This window comes from Sminthopsis crassicaudata, chromosome 5, assembly GCF_048593235.1.
Source record: "Sminthopsis crassicaudata isolate SCR6 chromosome 5, ASM4859323v1, whole genome shotgun sequence".
Taxonomy (NCBI): Eukaryota; Metazoa; Chordata; class Mammalia; order Dasyuromorphia; family Dasyuridae; genus Sminthopsis; species Sminthopsis crassicaudata.
This window is the reverse complement of record NC_133621.1, coordinates 152734075-152753910: the sequence shown is the minus strand read 5'-3', so window position 1 is coordinate 152753910 and position 19836 is coordinate 152734075.

The following is a 19836-nucleotide window of genomic DNA, read 5'->3' as shown; positions in this document are numbered from 1 at the left end:
CTGAAGCAGGACAATACATACAGAGTAAAGGTAAAAGACTGGAGCAGAATCTACTGTGCTTCAGGTGAAGTCAGAAAAGCAGGGGTAGCCATCCTGATCTCAGATCAAGCAAAAGCAAAAAATCAATCTAATTAAAAGAGATAAGGAAGGGCACTATATCTTGCTAAAGAGTAGCATAGATAATGAAGCAATATCAATATTAAACATATATCCAACAAGTGGTGTAGCACCTAAATTTTTAAAGGAGAACTCAAGAGAACTGCAAGAAGAAATGGAGAGCAAAACTATAATAGTGAGAGATCTCAACCTTGCACTCTCAGAATTAGATAAATCAAACTACAAAATAAATAAGAAAGAAATCAGAGGTAAATAGAATACTAGAAAAGTTAGGTCTGGTAGATCTTTGGAGAAAACTAAATGGAGACAGAAAGGAGTACACTTTCTTCTCAGCAGTTCATGGAACCTACCCAAAAATTGACCATATATTAGGACATAAAAACCTCAAATTCAAATGCAGAAGGCAGAAATAGCAATTGCATCCTTTTCAGATCACAGTGCAATGAAAATTACATTCAATAAAAAGCCAGGGGAAAATAAAAATAATTGGAAACTAAATAATCTCATCCTAAAGAACGATTGGGTGAAACAATAAATCATAGGCACAATTAAAAATTTCACCCAAGAAAATGACAATAATGAAATATCATACCAAAATGTGTGGAATGCAGCCAAAACAGTAATAAGGGGAAATTTTATATCTCTAGAGGCCTACTTGCATAAAATAGAGAAAGAGGTCAATGAATTGGGCTTGCAACTAAAAAAAAAAAAAAAAAAAAAAAAAAAAACTAGAAAAAAAGCAAATTAAAAACCCCTAAACACTAAACTTGAAATTCTAAAAATAAAAAGAGAAATTAATAAAATTGAAAGTAAAAACAAAACAAAACAAAACAAACAAACAAACAAAACTATTGAATTAATAAATAAAGCTAAGAGTTGGTTCTATGAAGAAACCAACAAAATAGATAAACCCTTGTTAAATTTGATTAGAAACATGTTAGGTTCTTACTAAGTGCTAATGAGATAACGAGATATTAGGTTCTTACTAAATGCTAAGTCGGTACTTAACAATTCTCTAGTTCCGGCCTTTAAGGGGAGTTTTACCCCTTTGAACTTCTGGGGAATGTTTAAGAGGAGCAAGTTCATTGGTTGAAGTATTTCTCCCACAAGCCCCTGAATTATTCCACGCCCATTCTCTGGGAGGATAAAAGAAGAAGTTAGAATCTGGAAAGAGAGTTCTGGATTGGATCAAGGAAAAGACGTCCCATGGATTCGCAAGTGAAGAGGACAGAGAAAAAGATTCACAGAGAAAAGAAACCTCCTCCCAGAGAAGGATTACAACTGAAAGATGATCGAACTTGACAGAAAAAGAAAAGAGGAAAACAAAATTGTTAGTCTTAAAAATGAAAAGGGAGAAGAAGAAATTAGAACAATAAATAGGAATTACTTTGCCCAACTTTATGCCAATAAATTCAATAACTTAAATGAAATGGAAGAATACCTTAAAAAATATAGCTTGCACAGATTAATAGAGGAAGAAGTAAATTGGTTAAACAGTCCCATTTTAGAAAAAGAAATAGAACAAGCTATTAATCAACTTCCTAAGAAAAAATCCTCAGGATGAGATGGATTTAAACGTGAATTCTACCAAACATTTAAAGACCAATTAACTCCAATGCTATATAAACTATTTGAAAAAATAAGGATTGAAGGAGTCCTACCAAATTCCTTTAATGACATAGACATGGTACTGATACTTAAATCAGAAAACAGAGAAAGAAAATTATGGATCCATCTCCCTAATGAATATTGATGCAAAAATCTTAAATAAAATATTAGCAAAAAGATTACAGAAAATCATCTCCAGAATAATACTCCATGACCAAGTAGGATTTATACCAGGAATGCAGGGCTGGTTCAATATTAGAAAAACTATTAGCATAATTGACTATATCAATAACCAAATTAACAAAAACCATATGATCATCTCAATAGATGCAGAAAAAGCATTTGGTAAAATCCAACATCCATTCCTATTAAAAACACTTGAGAGTATAGGAATTAATGGAATTTTCCTTAAAATAGTCAGGAACATCTATTCAAAACTGTCAGTAAGCATCATATATAATGGGGATAAACTGGAACCATTCCCAATAAGATCAGGAATGAAACAAGGTTGCCCACTATCATCATTACTTACTATTCAATATTGTTTTAGAAATGTTAGCTTTAGCAATAAGAGATGAAAAAGAAATTTTAAAAATTAGAGTAGATAATGAGGAAACCAAATTATCACTCTTTGGAAATGATATGTTAATACACTTAGAGAACCCCAGAGATTCTACTAAAAAGCTATTAGAAATAATTCACAACTTTAGCAAAGTTGCAGGATACAAAATAAATCCCCATAAATCCACAGCATTTTTATATATCACTAACAAAATCCAACAGCAAGAGATACAAAGAGAAATCTATCTGCCAAAGGAAATCCAGCTGCTCTATGAACAAAACTACAAAACACTTTCCATGTAAATAAAGTCAGATCTAAACAATTGGAAAAATATTAAGTGCTGTTGGGTAGGCTGAGCAAATATAACAAAGATGGCAATACTACCTAAACTAATCTATTTATTTAGTGCTATACCAATCAGACTCCCAAGAAATTATTTTAATGACCTAGAAAAAATAACAACAAAATTCATATGGAAGAACAAAAGATCAAGAATTTCAAGGGAACTAATGAAAAAAAAAAAAATCAAACGAAGGAAACCTAGCTGTACCTGATTTAAAACTATATTACAAAGCATCAGTCACCAAAACCATTTGGTATTGGCTAAGAAACAGACTAGTTGATCAGTGGAATAGGTTAGGTTCACAGGACAAAAGAGTCAATAACTACAACAATCTAGTGTTTGACAAATCCAAAGATGCCAAATTTTGGGATAAGAATTCACTATTTTACAAAAACTGCTGGGAAAACTGGAAATTAGTATGGCAGAAACTATGCATGGACCCACACTTTACACTGTACATAAAGATAAGATCAAAATGAGTTCATGATTTAGGCATAAAGAATGAAATTATAAATAAATTAGAAGAACATAAGATAGTTTAGCTCTCAGGTCTTTGGAGGAGGAAGGATTTTGTGACCAAAGAAGAACTAGAGATCATTATTGATCACAAAATTAAAAATTTTGATAATATCAAGTAAAAAAGCTTTTGTACAAACAAAACTAATGCAAACCAGATTAGAAGGGAAACAATAAGCTGGGAAAACATTTTTACAGTTAAAAGTTCTGATAAAGGCCTCATTTCCAAAACATAGAGAATTGACTCTAATTTATAAAAAATCAAGCCATTCTCCAACTGATAAAATGGTGAAAGAATATAAACAATTTTCAGATAATGAAATTGAAACTATTTTTACTCATTTGAAAGGGTGCTCCAAATCACTATTGATCAGAGAAATGCAAATTAAAACAACTCTGAGATACCACTACACACCTGTCAGATTGACTAAGATGACAGTAAAAAATAATGGTGAATGTTGGAGGGGATGTGGAAAAATTGGGACACTGATGCATTATTGGTGGAGTTGTGAACAGATCCAATCATTCTGGAGAACAATTTGGAACTATGCTCAAAAAGTTATCAAACTGTGCATACCCTTTGATCCAGCAATGTTACTACTGGGCTTATATCCCAAAGAGATATTAAAGAATGTAAAAGTATCTGTATGTGCAAAAATGTTTGTAGCAGCCCTTTTTTTGGTAGTGGCTAGAAACTGGAAGTTGAATGAATACTCATCAATTAAAGAATGGTTGGGTAAATTGTAGTATATGAATGTTATAGAATATTATTTTTCTGTAAAAAATGACCAGCAGGATGAGTACAGAGAGGCTTGGAGAGACTTACACAAACTGATGCTAAGTGAAATGAGCAGAACTAGGAGATCATTATAAACTTCAACAATGATACTGTATGAGGATGTATTCTGATTAAAGTGGATATCTTTGACAATGAGAAGATCCAATTCAGTTCCAATTGATCAATGATGGACAGAACCAGCTACACTCAGAAAAAGTACACTGGGAAATGCATGTGGACTACTTGCATTTTTGTTTTTCTTCCCAGGTTATTTTTACCTTTCTGAATATGATTTTTCTTGTGAAACAAGAGAACTGTATAGATGTGTACACATATATTGTATTTAAGATATATTTTAACATGTTTAACATGTAAGAGACTGTCTGCCATCTAGGGGAGGGTTTGGAGGGAGGGAAGGAAGGGAAACGTTGGAACAGAAGTGATTGCAAGGGACAATGTTGAAAAATTACCCATGCATATGTTCTGTCAATAAAAAGCTATAATAAAAAAAAAAAAATGAAGGGAGGGAGAGAGACACATAGAAGGAGGGAGAAAGAGACAGAGACAGAGAGAGAGAAACAGAAAGAAAATCAGTGCATAAGTTCTTTATTTTCTTCTCTATTTAAATGAATTGACATTTTTGTATTTTTTAATTGAAAGGAAAATAAATTTTTGGTTTGCTATTAATAATTTAACAAGCATGATACATGTTTCTGTAAATATACCTGATATAAACATACATACAAATGATATGAATATATGTGTGTATAGTGTGTATAGGCATGAATGCATTAATTTGTTTATAAGTGTACATGTTTACAAGTGTAGCCATACATATATTACTTGAGATATATTTTCATTATTTTTTCTCAGTATTCAGAGAATATTTCATTTTAATCATGCTCTCCAAAACCAAGTATTCATTTAGTACTTGATGTTTGGCTGACAATGTTCTGGGTACTCTGAATACAAATAAAAAAAAAATAAATAAATCTACTCCAAATCTGTTCTTTCAATGACCTCAAATTCTATTGTAAGAAACAAAATATGCACATTAAAGTATATATAAAATTTGTCTGGGAAAAAAAAAGTTTGAATTAAAAATAGAAGAAATGTCTGCTCTACCATTTTTATGAAAATCACTTGTACTTGATTTATTATTATTATCCTCAAATCCCAGAGTTTTGGTTTTTTGTTTGTTTTTTGACAGGGACATTTCACAGAATTATATAATGGAGAAAAGACCAATTGGAGGACTTACAGAATTTTATTAAACAAAACTCTTTTACTATGTATATTGGAAAGACTTCAGGGTTTTATTTATTTATTTAAGGAGTATAGACTGCTTTAAAGGGAAATAATTATACACATGCACAACAGAAAACTACCAGCCAAAAATAATTCCATTATCAATATGCTGACTAGATTAGGACACTGATGCAAAGATTTACAGAAATATGTATGCTCTTCTTAGAGTATCCTGATTAGTTTCAACTAAGTGGTCTAGGGCAGGGACAACTAACTTTTAATGCTATCCCCTGGAAAGAATCTTTTAAAGTCCTTTTTGTGCATTTGAATTTAGTTAAAACTTGATAAAAGTAATCTATAAATCCACTTAAATGGATACACTTAATCTGCAAAGTGCTGCAAAAATAAATGAATAAGGGTATACAGTAGGAGTAAAATCTACTGAAGTAGGCTATTTCTCCCTTAAGTAGCAATAAAATCATCCTTGAAACTTAAATGGGGCAACTAGGCTGTGCTAAGACTGGAATAAGGAAGGCCTGACTTCAAATTCAGTCTTAACACATTTATTAACTTTATCCTTATTTACCTCAGTTTACTCACCATCTACTTATTAGTATTTTTATGGGGAGCAAATGAGATAATAATTGTAAAATACTTAGTATGTACCTGGCTCACAGGAAATGCTACATTAATGCTAGCTTTCATTTTTATGTTAGCTATTAATTGGTATAGATGTTGTGAGGTGATCAGTTGTGAATGATTTCGTTATTCTCAGTAATACAATGATCTGAGACTACTCTGAAAGATTTATAACAAAATATTTGCTATGGCCACATTAAGAACTGATTGTATCTGAATACAGATTGAAGTATAGTTTATTTTTTGAGAGTGGGGGGGGAGGGCAGGGAGAGATCTATGTTTTCTTTCCCAACATGATGTTTGTGGAAATATAATTTCACATGTGCTTTCTCACGAGGAGGAAGGGAGAGAATCTGAAACTCAAAGTTTTAAAAACAAATATTTTTAAAATATATTTTACATGCAATTGAGAAAAATAAAATATCAAAGAAGAGAGGAAAAAGGATTTATACAAACTGATGTAGAGTGAAGTGAGCTGAACAGGAGAAAGATTTATGCAACAGCATTACAAAGACCAGGAACTTTGAATGATTAGCCACAACTCTGGAGAACTGATGATAAAGCGTGGTAACCAAATTCTGACAGAGAGGTGATAGAATCAAGATTTAAAATGAACATATTTTTGGACATAGCCAATATAGATATTTGTTTTGCTTAATTTATATATTTGCTTGACTGTGCAAGGATTTTGTTTTTTTAACTAAAGATGGGGTGAGGTGAGAAAGAGAGAAAATACATTCTTATTAGTTGGAAAAAATAAAGTTCAGAAAAAAAAAAGACCAATATTCAAATCACTATTGTTATCAAGCCTAGTACATCAGAAACTGCTTGACTTACTTCAATAACCGGTCATGTCACCATGGCAAATGATAAGGTATAGCAGCTACACCCAAATGAATCAATTCTGCATTTTTGCCAAATATCCTCTATTGTTAAATCAATTTATACTTTATTCAATTTTACATCATTTAGCAAGTATGTAATTTTGCCCTAATATTGAGATCAGGTTAAGCCTGGCCTCAAACAATCTATATATTCCACCAAAATTCTCTTTCTCTAAAACTATTCTTCATAAGAAAGAATCAAAAACAAACCAAAAAACAAAGCTAAGCAGCAATTTGAAAATGTGTGATATTATATGGGTAACTTCATACCCATATTTATTTATCTACTTCTTTATAAAATGACAGAGGTGCATCCCCATCTCTTATTTTGGGGTGGAATAAACATGGTCATTATAAATTTATAGCATTCTATTTAAATTGCTTTATTGTAGCTGCTCTTTCTTTTTTATTTTATTTTATTTTTTTTGTCATTGTGCATGGTGTTTTCCTGGTTTTCCTTACTTCATTTTGCTTCCATTCTTATGTCTTCCCATGTTGTTTTGTATTGATTATATCTTATGGCACAGTGAATATTTACATTCATAACTGGTTTAGCTATTCTCCAAATGCTAGGGAATGTAGAAAAAGAAACTTAGAATTCTAATGATTCATGGATGGAAATGGAAAAGAATATGTGTATTCCTCACTTGATAACATCTTCAGAAAAATGATTGTATAATAATATGCAAAAATCTTACAAATACAAAAGCTCTAAAGTATTAAGAGCATCATTTATCAACTACAATGCAATTAAACATATATTCAATAAATATCCTTTAAAGAAAGAATTTGGAGAAAAAAAGTTAATTCTAGTTAACATGAAGATCAGCTGGGGAGTAGTAAGTGATTTGAACTCAGGTCCTCATGACTTCAGGGCTGATGCTTTATCCATGGCACCACCTAACTGCCTCCAGATGACTATACAATCAATGAAGTCTCTAAGACTGATATACATATATATATCAACTAGCACTACATTCAGCCATTGGCTAAAGTAAGTGGAGAAATTTTGAATGGGATTTGAATTTGAATTTGAAAGGATGTCCATGTAAATGACAAAGTTGCTGCACAGATTGCCAGAGTTAGCTCAATGTTTTGGAGGCTCTAAACTTAACTATGTACTTTGCATCATGTGGGAGGGTCCTTTAAATGTCCTTATCCCTCACTCCTGGAATAATTTAATTTATGGTTCTTGGTGCTAGGATCATCTCAAAATGTATGCACAATACAAATTTTGAATGGAACAAGTAATTTATTCATATGAACAAAAAATTTACTAACTGAAAAAGAGTCATAATCATGCATTTAACCTTAATGAACAGGATTTAGTAATTTAACTTTTTAACTTTTGACTTTCTGTTAAAAAAAAAATCTGAAGAGGAAATAAATAAAAAGTATATATTTGTTTTTACAATATATGCTACTCCAGATAAATGATTATAATATGTTTTAGAGTTATGAAGAGTTCAAATCTAATAACAGTTCAATAAAAAGAGTTCTAATAAGAGTTCAAATCTAATAGCCCTATATTCCTTGATTCTGGGATAACAATTGGAGAAGTTGCTAAGGAAAGAGCCTAGATTTTTGCAGTGATTTCTCATCTATGAAGAATGTGTAGAATTTAGCAGAAAACTAAAGAATTTTGTAGTCTTCTTAGAAACTAGAGGCTATGTGGAGCCAAATGGTCTGTTCTTTTAACTTAGCAGACTATTATTACTTTTACTTGGTTCTTGCAGAAGGAATGAAGGAATGGTCTCAAATAATTTGACAATAGCTGACAGAACATGGCCTGGGGCCCGACATGTAAACGTCAGTTCTGGGATGAGGAAGCTTTAAAATCCAGTTCTTTGGGGTAATGGTGATATATATATTAAAAAAAAAAAAAAAAAAAAAAAAAAAAAAAAAAAAAAAAAGATTCTAAGTTAGAGCAGGGCTTCATAAACTTTTTCCACTCATGATCCTTTTTGCATGAGAAATTTTTACATGACCCTAGGTATATGGATATAAAATTGACAAAAAATCAAACATTTACCGATAATATATAATAATTTCACAACCCCCACATTCAGTTATGAAAACCACACATAAGACTTAGAACCACAGTTTAGGAAGCTGGAAGTAAGAGCTACATATTTAATGGCAATAGAAAGTTGAAGCATTGTTTTCTCTTTAGTTTAGTGGCAGAGGATAGATTTAGGGTACTAGGATCTGTATCAAAGAGAATTATAACCAGTCTCCAAGACAGATCAGACACTGACAGAATTGTAATAAATGCAGGTCAAATGTGACTTCATCTCAAGGGTTCAATTTTGAGAATTGCGTCAATCTATACTTCTTAAGCAGGATGTCATTGCACCACAAAATTATTTTATTTTTATATTTGGAAGGTACCTCGTGATCCTCTGAGCCAAAAAAAAAAGCCAAAAGGAATTCCTAATTTTAACATACTTTATAAGAGCTTACTCAGATTGTATTTGAAGTCATCATCATCATCATCATAGCTAATGCTAGATAGCCCCCACGATATTACAAGGCACTGTACTAATACTTTACAATTATTATTTCATTTGACTTTCACAAAAAAAAAAAAAAAAAAAAAAAAATTTGGAAGATAGATGCTATTATCATGCCCATTTTACAGAAAAAGAGACTGAGCCAAACAGAGGTTAAGTGACTTCATATGGTCATATAGACCTGAACTCAGCCACAGCACTATCCAATTGTCCTTCCAAGGAGACATTGTCTACTACTTGCAGAGGTAGAGGATTCCTGTTTTGAACTGCTTCTAATAGGAAAAACAAACAAACAAACAAACAAACAAACAAAAAACTCGACAACTAGCCTACATTTGTCCGCTTGCAATTTAAATCTTTTCATCTCTGAGATTTTATTACTTTCATTTATTGTTTTGTTGTTGTTGTTACTTACAGAATACCTTATATACAATAGTGGTGTTTTTTTTGTTTTTGTTTTTGTTTTTGTTTTTTTTGCTGAAGCAATTGGGGTTAAGTTACTTGCCCAGGGTCACATAGCTAGAAAGTGTTGCGTCTGAGGCCAGATTTTAACTCAGGTCTTCCTGCACTGTGCTACCTACCTGCCCCTAAAATAGTTTTGTTTTTTGTTTTTTTGTTTTTTTGTTTTTTTTTTACTTATGTGATGATATAGAAATAATTTAGATTATTCCTCTACATAGATGAATAATAAGTGTGTTTATCACTAGTCAGCATGGATATTAAATTAAAACAGGAAGTTCCCAGACACTCTTCTTCTAGGACCCCCCCCCCCAGGTGAGTGCCACTTTTTGATCTTGCTGTGTTCTGTGCTCTCTGTCTACTACTATTCTTTACCTACAGTGCTTTATACAATATGACATTTCAAAAATGACAAGAGACATAATTTCTGGGTAATTAGTCATTTTATTAATCATGCCAGAATTTTAATAAAAAGTCAATGGCATACTGGAATGCCAAGGACAAACAGTAGTTGTGCTCACAGGTTAGCTGTTCTTAGAAGAAGGGTGTTCCTGAGGATGGCAATCAACTCTGATTGGTTAACAAAGAAATGTGGTTTTCCCTTTTTGTCTTGATTGTTCTTTCACAGCAAGACTAATATGGAAATATATTTAAAATGATTGTACATGTATAACCTATATCATATTGCTTTCTATCTTGGGGAGAGGGCTGATGAGGGAGGGCGGAAAAAAAAACTGGAACTCAAAATCTTACAAAAATGAATGGAATTGGAATTGGAGTGTAATACAAAGGAAAGCAATTGGAAAAATTGCATTTTAAGGAATGTAATTAGAAAAAATACTATTGAGAAAAAAATGAATAAGACAATGAATGTCTAATGAAGTGCTGGATCTAAGATAATGGACTTTCATTACATCATTTACTTCTAAGGTACCCCCAGCCTTGAGCAATCTATTCAAATAATTTGTTCCCATCCAAACTTTAATAGAGTACAACGATTCCCTAACTTGGATTGGGTCTGAACAAAACTGTTAAGCAAGTTTATCCAATCTTATTATCAATAATGTCCTTCAAGAGAAGGAAATAAGGACTATAGAAAGAGAGGAACTTTATATTTCCCCAAATCATTGGTTATTAATAATAATTTCTCTCAACACAACACTTTAATTTATAGACAATATACTTTATTTACTTTATATACAATAGCTTTTATGCACAATTACACAATAGATCTATGAAATAAGTAGTGTAAATACCATCATATAGCTTTACAGTTATGGAATTTGAAAAAAGAGATGGTAATTTGTCCAAGGTCACTAACCAGTAAGTAGAAGAGAGAGACTAATACCAGGTTTAATGCTGTTTCATTAAGCTATATGGTTTCCTCAACTCTAAAATATCCTTTATTTTTTACTCACTCTTCTAGTGGAAGAAGGAAAGAGTTATATTTTCATAAACTTCCTTCTGTAAATAATTTATTTAATGCCCTCAAGCAATCTTTGTGACTTTCTTTAATTTAGGGGAAATGGATTCCACATTGTCCCCCTACACAGTGTTTAGTTCTGGCTCTCAAGTCCAAAAAGGGGTGCGACCTCTATGTTCCAGAGGGCAGTGGCAGAGGCCCAGATAACACCACAATAACAAACACATAATTGTGTGTTTGGGCCCTTAGATCTCATCACTTATACTTTGAGAATTTGTAGAGTTAAGTTATTTACTGGGCTCTGTTCAGCAGGAAATGAGACTTGGAATAGTGAGTGACCTTGATTGTCTTCCCCTCTGGCAAGATGAAAGTGTAAGTTTAGCAAGAAAAGGTGGAGTCTGTTTCGGTGGGGGGGTTGAGAAGAGGAGAGAGTAGGAATCCACATCCTCCTTAAAAATGTAGTTTGCAGGACATATTTCAAATGGCCATTACCCGGAGAATCTTCCTTTATTGAGGATTAGACACATGGAAAATTTCAACTCTGTGTATTTTTTTTTTTCATTTTTACGTACAGTTATTCAAAGATGAATGATATGTTGTTCTTATTTTCCAAGGCCAAATTATCTTTGGGCTGTGATCAAGCATGAGAAATTTCCACCCCAAGGATAATTTTTTTGAAGATTGCACAAGCAATGGAAGTTCATAGGTAACAGCATTTTTTATTAATATAAACAGGCTAGAATTTTTAATATTTCTTACTGAATGCACTTTGCAAAATGGTTAAAGGCCTAAGAGACATAATATGTAGAATGACTCATTTCACAGAATTTAAGGCCTGAAAGAATGTGATGGAGCCTTTATAGTAGTACACCCTTTCATTTTACTTTTTAAAATTATTGATATACTTTGGTTTTCATCACTTTCATTTGCTACTATTCCTTGAAATCCTTCCTCCCTCTCCTACCCAGAGGGTCCCAACCTGTAAAAAATCATAAAAGAAAATAGAGAAACAATTCAACAAAACTGACAAAACTATGAAATATTTAAGAATATATGTATGAGAATATACATACATATGTACATGTTGTGGTGGCTAAGAGATATAATGGTTAGAGTGTAGGCCTGGAGTTAGGAAAACTCATCTTCCTAAGTTCAAATTCAACCTTACAAACTTACTATTTATATGACTCTGGGCAAGTAACTGAATCCTGTTTGCCTCTATTTCCTCATGTATAAAACAAGCAGAGAAATAGTGAACCCCTCAAGTATCTTTGCCAAGAAAGGTATCACAAATGGACACTGAAACTTCCTCATTTCCAAAACACCTCAGTCCTTTGTCACTGAGTCACTCATGGTCAGAGGGAAGTAGCTAGGGGTTTATTTCTATTCCCCAAAGAATCAAGGATTCATCTATACTTATATTTAATTACTATATTTACTAAACATATTTATAGTGAGTTGGAAGGAAGCAGTACAAATCTATCCGCCACTTGTTATACTATCTTTGACCTTAAGTCGTATACATAGCAGCAGGATCTCTGGTTCAAAAGAGATGAGCATTTTAGTAATATTCTTTCTTGTTGTTCCCTGTGTTACTCTTTCTCTAGAACCAATATCTAGAACTTTACTAACAGGCAAACTCCAGCTTATTATTCCCAACCACAAAATTAGAAATGGGAAATCAACCAAATGCACTGGAATGATATCATCTCCCAGAAGTCCCTCATACTTCCCTAAAGAGGGAAAAACTGTCCTTCTTCCATATTGGGGAGGGATCTTATTTTAAATGGATGAATTTAAAATAATTTCTAATTATATACTATATACAAAATAATTTGCTAAGCACATAAGATACATTCCATCTCTCATTTCTTTTTTTACAACATTATCCCTTGCACTTACTTCTATTCAGATTTTTTCCCTTCCTCCCCCAACCCCCTCCCCCAGATGGCAGGCAGTCTTATACATGTTAAATATATTACAGTATATTCTAGATACAATATATGTGTGTAGAACCGGATTTCTTGTTGCCCAGGAAGAATTGGATTCAGAAGGTAAAAATAACAGTTTACACTCATTTCCCAGTGTTCCTTTTCTGGATGTAGCTGATTCTGTCCATCACTAATCAATTGGAATTGGATTAGCTCTTCTCTATGTTGAAGATATCCACTTCCATCAGCATACATCCTCCTACAGTATCATTGTTGAAGTGTATAATGATCTTCTGGTTCTGCTCGTTTCACTTAGCATCAGTTGATGTAAGTCTCTCCAAGTCTCTCTGTATTTCTCCTGTTGGTCGTTTCTTACAGAACAATAATATTCCATAACATTCATATACCATAATTTACCCAACCATTCTCCAATTGATGGACATCCATTCATCTTCCAGCTTCTAGCCACTATGAAAAGGGCTGCCACAAACATTTTGGCACATAACAGGTCCCTTTCCCTTCTTTAGTATTTCCTTGGGATATAAGCCCAGTAGTAGTATGGCTGGGTCAAAGGGTATGCACATTTTGATAACTTTTTGGGCATAATACCAGATTGCTCTCCAGAATGGTTGGATTCATTCACAACTCCACAATGCATCAGTGTCCCAGTTTTCCCACAGCCCCTCCAACCTTCATCGTTATTTGTTTCTGTCATCTTAGCCAATCTGACAGGTGTGTAATGATACCTCAGAGTTGTCTTAATTTGCATTTCTCTGATCAATAGTGATTTGGAACACTCTTTCATATGAGCGGAAATAGTTTTAATTTCATCATCTGAAAATTGTCTGTTCATATCCTTTGACCATTTATCAATTGGAGAATGGCTTGATTTCTTATAAATTAAAGTCAATTCTCTGTATATTTTGGAGATGAGGCCTTTATCAGAACCTTTAACTGTAAAAATGTTTTCTCAATTTGTTACTTCCCTTCTAATCTTGTTTGCATTAGTTTTGTTTGTGCAGAAACTTTTTAATTTGGTGTAATCAAAATGTTCTATTTTTGTGATCAATAATGGTCTCTAGTTCTCCCTTGGACACAAACTCCTTCCTCCTCCACAAGTCTGAGAGGTAAACCATCCCATGTTCCTCCAATTTATTTATGATTTCATTCTTTATGCCTAAATCTTGGACCCATTTTGATCTAATCTTAGTATGTGGTGTTAAATGTGGGTCCATGACTAGTTTCTGCCATACTAATTTCCAGTTTTCCCAGCAGTTTTTGTTAAATAATGAATTCTTATCCCAAAATTTGGGATCTTTGGGTTTGTTAAACACTATATTGCTATTTTTATTCACTATCTTGCCCTGTGAACCTAACCTATGCCACTGATCAACTAGTCTATTTCTTAGCCAATACCAAATGGTTTTGGTGACTGTTGCTTTATAATATAGTTCTAGATCAGGTACAGCTAGACCACCTTCATTTAATTTTTTTTTTCATTACTTCCCTTGAAATTCTCGACCTTTTGTTGTTCCATATGAATTCTGTTGTTATTTTTTCTAGGTTATTTAAATAGTTTCTTGGAAGCCTGATTGGTATAGCACTAAATAAATAGATTAGTTTAGGGAATATTGTCATCTTAATTATATTTGCTTGGCCTATCCAAGAGCACTGAATGTCTTTCCAATTATTTAAATCTGACTTTATTTTTGTGGCAAGTGTTTCGTAATTTTGCTCATATAATTCCTGACTCTCCTTTGGTAGATATATTCCCAAATATTTTATACTATCAACCGTTATTTTGAATGGAATTTCTCTTTGTATCTCTTGCTGTTGGATTGTGTTGGTAATGTATAAAAATCCTGAGGATTTCTGTGGATTTATTTTGTATCCCGCAACTTTGCTAAAATTCTGAATTATTTCTAATAGCTTTTTAGCAGAGTCTTTGGGGTTCTCTAAGTATATCATCATGTCATCTGAAAAAAGTGATAGTTTGATTTCCTCATTTCCTACTCTAATTCCTTGAATCTCTTTCACGGCTCTTATTGCCGAGGCTAGAGTTTCTAGTACTATATTGAATAGTAATGGTGATAGTGGGCAAACTTGTTTCACTCCTGATCTTATAGGGAAAGGTTCTAGTTTATCGCCATTACATATGATGTTTACTGAAGGTTTTAAATATATGCTCCTTATTATTTTAAGGAATAGTCCATTTATTCCTATACTCTCAAGCATTTTTAGTAGTAATGGATGTTGGATTTTATCAAATGCTTTTTCTGCAACTAGCTTCTAATTTTGAAAGAATTATTTTATTGTTAAGATTTTATATCTCCTATTCTAGTAGATTGACTTTCTTTTCATAGTCTTCTTGGGTTTTTCTTTTTTTTTTTTTTGGAGGGTTCTTTATTTTTTTAAAGTTTTTCCTGAATATCTCTTTCTCTCTCTCTCTCCCTTTCTCTTTTTGCTAAGGCAATTGGGGTTAAGAGACTTGTTCAAGGTCACACAGTTAGGAAGTATTAAGTGTCTGAGGACAGATTTGAACTCAGGTTCTCCTGACTTCAGGGCTAGTACCACTCTCACTTGATTTTTAAGTCTTTTTTGAGTTCTTCTATAATTTTTTTTTTTCTGGGCAAATAGCTATTTAAAGTTATTTTTGAAAGAGGAGAGGCTTTTTTTTTTTTAATTTTAATATCCACCTCTGAAAATGAACCCCAGTCTTCCCTATTCCCATAGTAAGTTTCTATGATTGAGTTCCTTTTTCTTTGTCTGATCACTTTTTTTTCAGAATTTATTAATGTAAACACCTCTAATCCTGGGGGCAGAAGTGTGGGGGGTAGAGAAAGGGACATAATGATATCTCTAGCTTCACTTCAGTATTCCCCTCTGACCAGGAACATCAAACCAAGAACTCCACCTTTCTTCAATTGCCACAACCAGAAGCATCCCTGCCTTACTGCTTCTAAACTCATTGGGAGTACTGGTTCCTTCTCACCAGGGCAACTTTTCAGGAGCAAAAATGATCTTGGTGTTCCTTAAGAGGGGTGGTTCCTTCAGTGTGAATCAGATTCCTAAATCCCCATTCTGTCCTGTAGGTCCAAATTCCTCTAGTTTCAGGACTGAGGCCTGAGTACCCAGGTACTCCCACCTTGCTGTTTCTGAAAATCTAATCTGGAAGTGTTTATGTTTTATGCCACCTAAGGTTCATTCCTGGGATCTTTCTTTGGGTTGTTCCAGAAGAACCCCTGTTCTGCTCCAAGTCTTACTTGTTATGCATGGGTCTATATTTTGTTTGTGGGGGAAATCTGGACAGCTTTGAATTTTCTGATGTACTCCACCATCTTCCCAGATTCTTCCCTGGGGTGCTATTGTTTCAATATCTTATCTGCCCAATAGCAAATAGTCAGCGATTGCTATGAGTGTTGGCAGTGAAGATGGGCTCCTTCTTCCCAATAGTTTCTCCCTTTAATTATGGCTCCAATGTACAATTTAAAACCTGGGGCTGGTGGTCTGATTGTAGTACTATTCACAGAACTTCAAGCACCTGCATCTAACTAAAATCTCTAGTCTGCCAGAAACCATGTCCTGGGGCCCAACTTCTTTCTGCCATAATACCTGCCACCACATGGGTACAACATGATTTCACCACTCTCATTCCATTGCTTGCTTTAGGAGATTTAACCAAAATAATAGTTCTATTTCTAAGAGAAAGGATATTTCATTTAATTCCCATAAGATTTCACTTACCACTCCTGTAATTTCTTAAACTGAATATCATATTTCACACATCATCTGAGCAGGGTAGAATATAAAAGGACCGATACTGCCCTGATCCTGGACATTGGCATATCATAATGAAGCCTAAAATTGCAGGAGCTTTTTCTTGGTTGCTACATCACAGTGAACACCCATATTGATGTTGCAAGCCACTAAAACCATACCTCTCTCAGCTTTTACAGAGAGAGAGAAGAAGAAGAAGAAGAAGAAGAAGAAGAAGAAGAAGAAGAAGAAGAAGAAGAAGAAGAAGAAGAAGAAGAAGAAGAAGAAGAAGAAGAAGAAGAAGAAGAAGAAGAAGAAGAAGAAGAAGAAGAAGAAGAAGAAGAAGAAGAAGAAGAAGAAAAAGGAGGAGGAGGAGGAGGAAGAGAGAAAGGAGAGAGGGAGGGAGGAAAGAAGGGAGGGAGAGAGAGAGTATAGAATTTGTATTTAGCTCTATTTAGCTCAACTTTTATTATATTTGGACCAATGCTCTAGCCAGTCAAAATATTTTTGGATTCTTACTGTTATCCAACATGTTAACTATCCCTCCCAGCTTTATGTCACTGCAAATTGAGATGATAAGCATTTACAACTGTCATATTACTCTGAATTAAATAATCTGTAGGCATGCACATGCAGTCACTCATAAAAGTATGCATTTTCAAATCACAGGAAGAAATATTGAACTGAAGAGATCATAATATGGTTTTATAACTCTTCAGCTCTGTCAATTATTTCCATGCTACCTTGTTGGAAGAAAAAAAAAAGTCAGTTCCCCTCAGAGGGGTTGGAAGAATGTCCAACAACATTTCAGTTTGTAACTTTAGTACCATGTTTTGGTAGCAAGTTGATTATTTCCAGCTTAAAATTGCACAATCTGCCCCCTATCTCCATAAAATCACAATATCCCAATCTTCTATCTTCCTTTTCAGAGAACAATAATGAATAAGAACTCAGATTCTATTATATTCATCTATTCCAGTTATTTTAGTTAATCTCTTAAGATAACCACAAGTAGTTCACACATTGCTTATGGTACTGATGTGGATTTGTTTAGAATATATCAAAAGAATTCTTAAGTGATTTTTATAAAATATAATTTTTTCTTGATAATTGATGTTATAAAACAAAGAAGTAGAGACTGAGCCAGAGAGAAATGTGTGTACACTTGTGCTATAAATTATATCTTCCATTTAACTTTCATATGTTCCATATTTTAAAACAAAAATTAATGCATTTTGCTTCTATGTTGTTTAAAGTAAGATGTGAACATAACTATAGAATGTTCAATTTAATAAGCATTGGTAATGTAGGCAAGATAGTGTATTAGAAGATGCTGGGGATTAAAGAAAAATAGCATTTAAAAACTGTTTCAATGGATGGATATTGCAGTATTAATGACTTCCTTTCCCCTAACCATCCTCCTCTATCTTCTTTAGAGAGAGAAAAAGAAAGATAGAGATAGAAAGAGACAGAGAATCAAACAAATAGTTATAAAAAATAATCATCATCTGGGGCAGCTAGTTGGTGCAGTGGATAGAGCACCAGCCTTGAAGTCAGGAGGACCTAAGTTCAAATATGACCTCAGACACTTAATACTTCCTAGCTGTGTGACCCTGAGAAAATCACTTAATCCCAATTGTTTCAGAAAAAAAAAAAAGCATCATCAAATTAAATATCTCTATACAATGACCAAAAATGCTATATCTCTCTTTGCACTTTGAGTCAATCTGTGACACTGTGAATGGAAAATTATGTGACCATGGATGGGTAAAATGCTTCAACTTAGTGCTTCTGGACATGGGGTAAAAATCATTGCATTGATCATAGTTTTTATCTAAGTTGTTTTTCTTTACTATGTTGTGGAGATCATATAAATTTTCTCCTGAGTCTGTTTATTTCATTCTAAACTATTATATATTACCTAAGATTCTCTGAAAATATTTCTTTTGACCTTTTTCCTGGCAAAACAAATTCCATTACCTTCACATGCCACAATGAGTTCTATTTTTTCCCAGCTGACCTGGAACCTCTAGGATTTTACTTCTTTGTACTTCTTTTTATGTTGTTTTCCTTTTAAAACCTATTTGAGGAAAAAAAAAAATTGAGGTCAAGAATTTTGTTCTAATTGTAATTATAAATTCTCAGTATTATCTTACCTCTTCACATTCCAACCGACTTGATTCCTAGTTCAGTTTGATGCATTTTTACATCAACTTCTTTCTCTGTTCATGTATACTTCTGTGTGTTTAAGTGTCTTCTGTCCAGTTTCAATAAAAGAGGTTCATTTGATGTCTTCTTCCCTAATCTTTTCGATGTTTGCACTCATTATATAAGTGAAGGAAAGCTCTGCCAGTTGGGTAACATAGCTATTTTTCTTTCTTTGTAGATTTCTTTTTAAGGATCATGCTTTAAACCCAAATCACTCTGCTTTTCATGGTTGGCCAACAGTAGTTCCCAGACTAAGCCCCACTTGGCCATTGTTTGGACCCTTATTGGATCAGAGCAAATGCACCTAGCAATTGCTTCTGTTTTGGCCAGAAATCCTAAGGGTCCTTCCCTTCCCATATGTCATTTCTTACCTACCTCTCATCACTGATTAGATGTTGCCTTAGTCAAACTGAGACTTGTTAAAGACTTTACCTTAAAAAGGCTTAGGTCTCCCAAGCATCCAGGGCCATCTCCAATCACCCTGATCTACATTTTGCTACTACATCCACATGGCTCTGGAGGAGGATAAAGTGAGAGTGATCCAATTCACTTGCATGTTTTCGCATCATCTCCTTAATGTCACAGTCATCTTCAAGAATGAAGGGCAAACAATGATGACAACTCTTAACATACCACAATTATAAGAAAAATCAAGTTTTACCCCATTCTGCATTCCTTTTACTTTCTCTTTTCTTTTGCCATTTAAGAGATAAAATCCTCAAAACAATACCAATGTACTCAGATTGTTTGTTTATTTGTTTGCTTAATTTACCCTTTACCCTTTGAAGACATAAATTTCAAAAGGGATTATTTTTCTCTTCCTTATTTTAGAACATTCATATGCTATCATC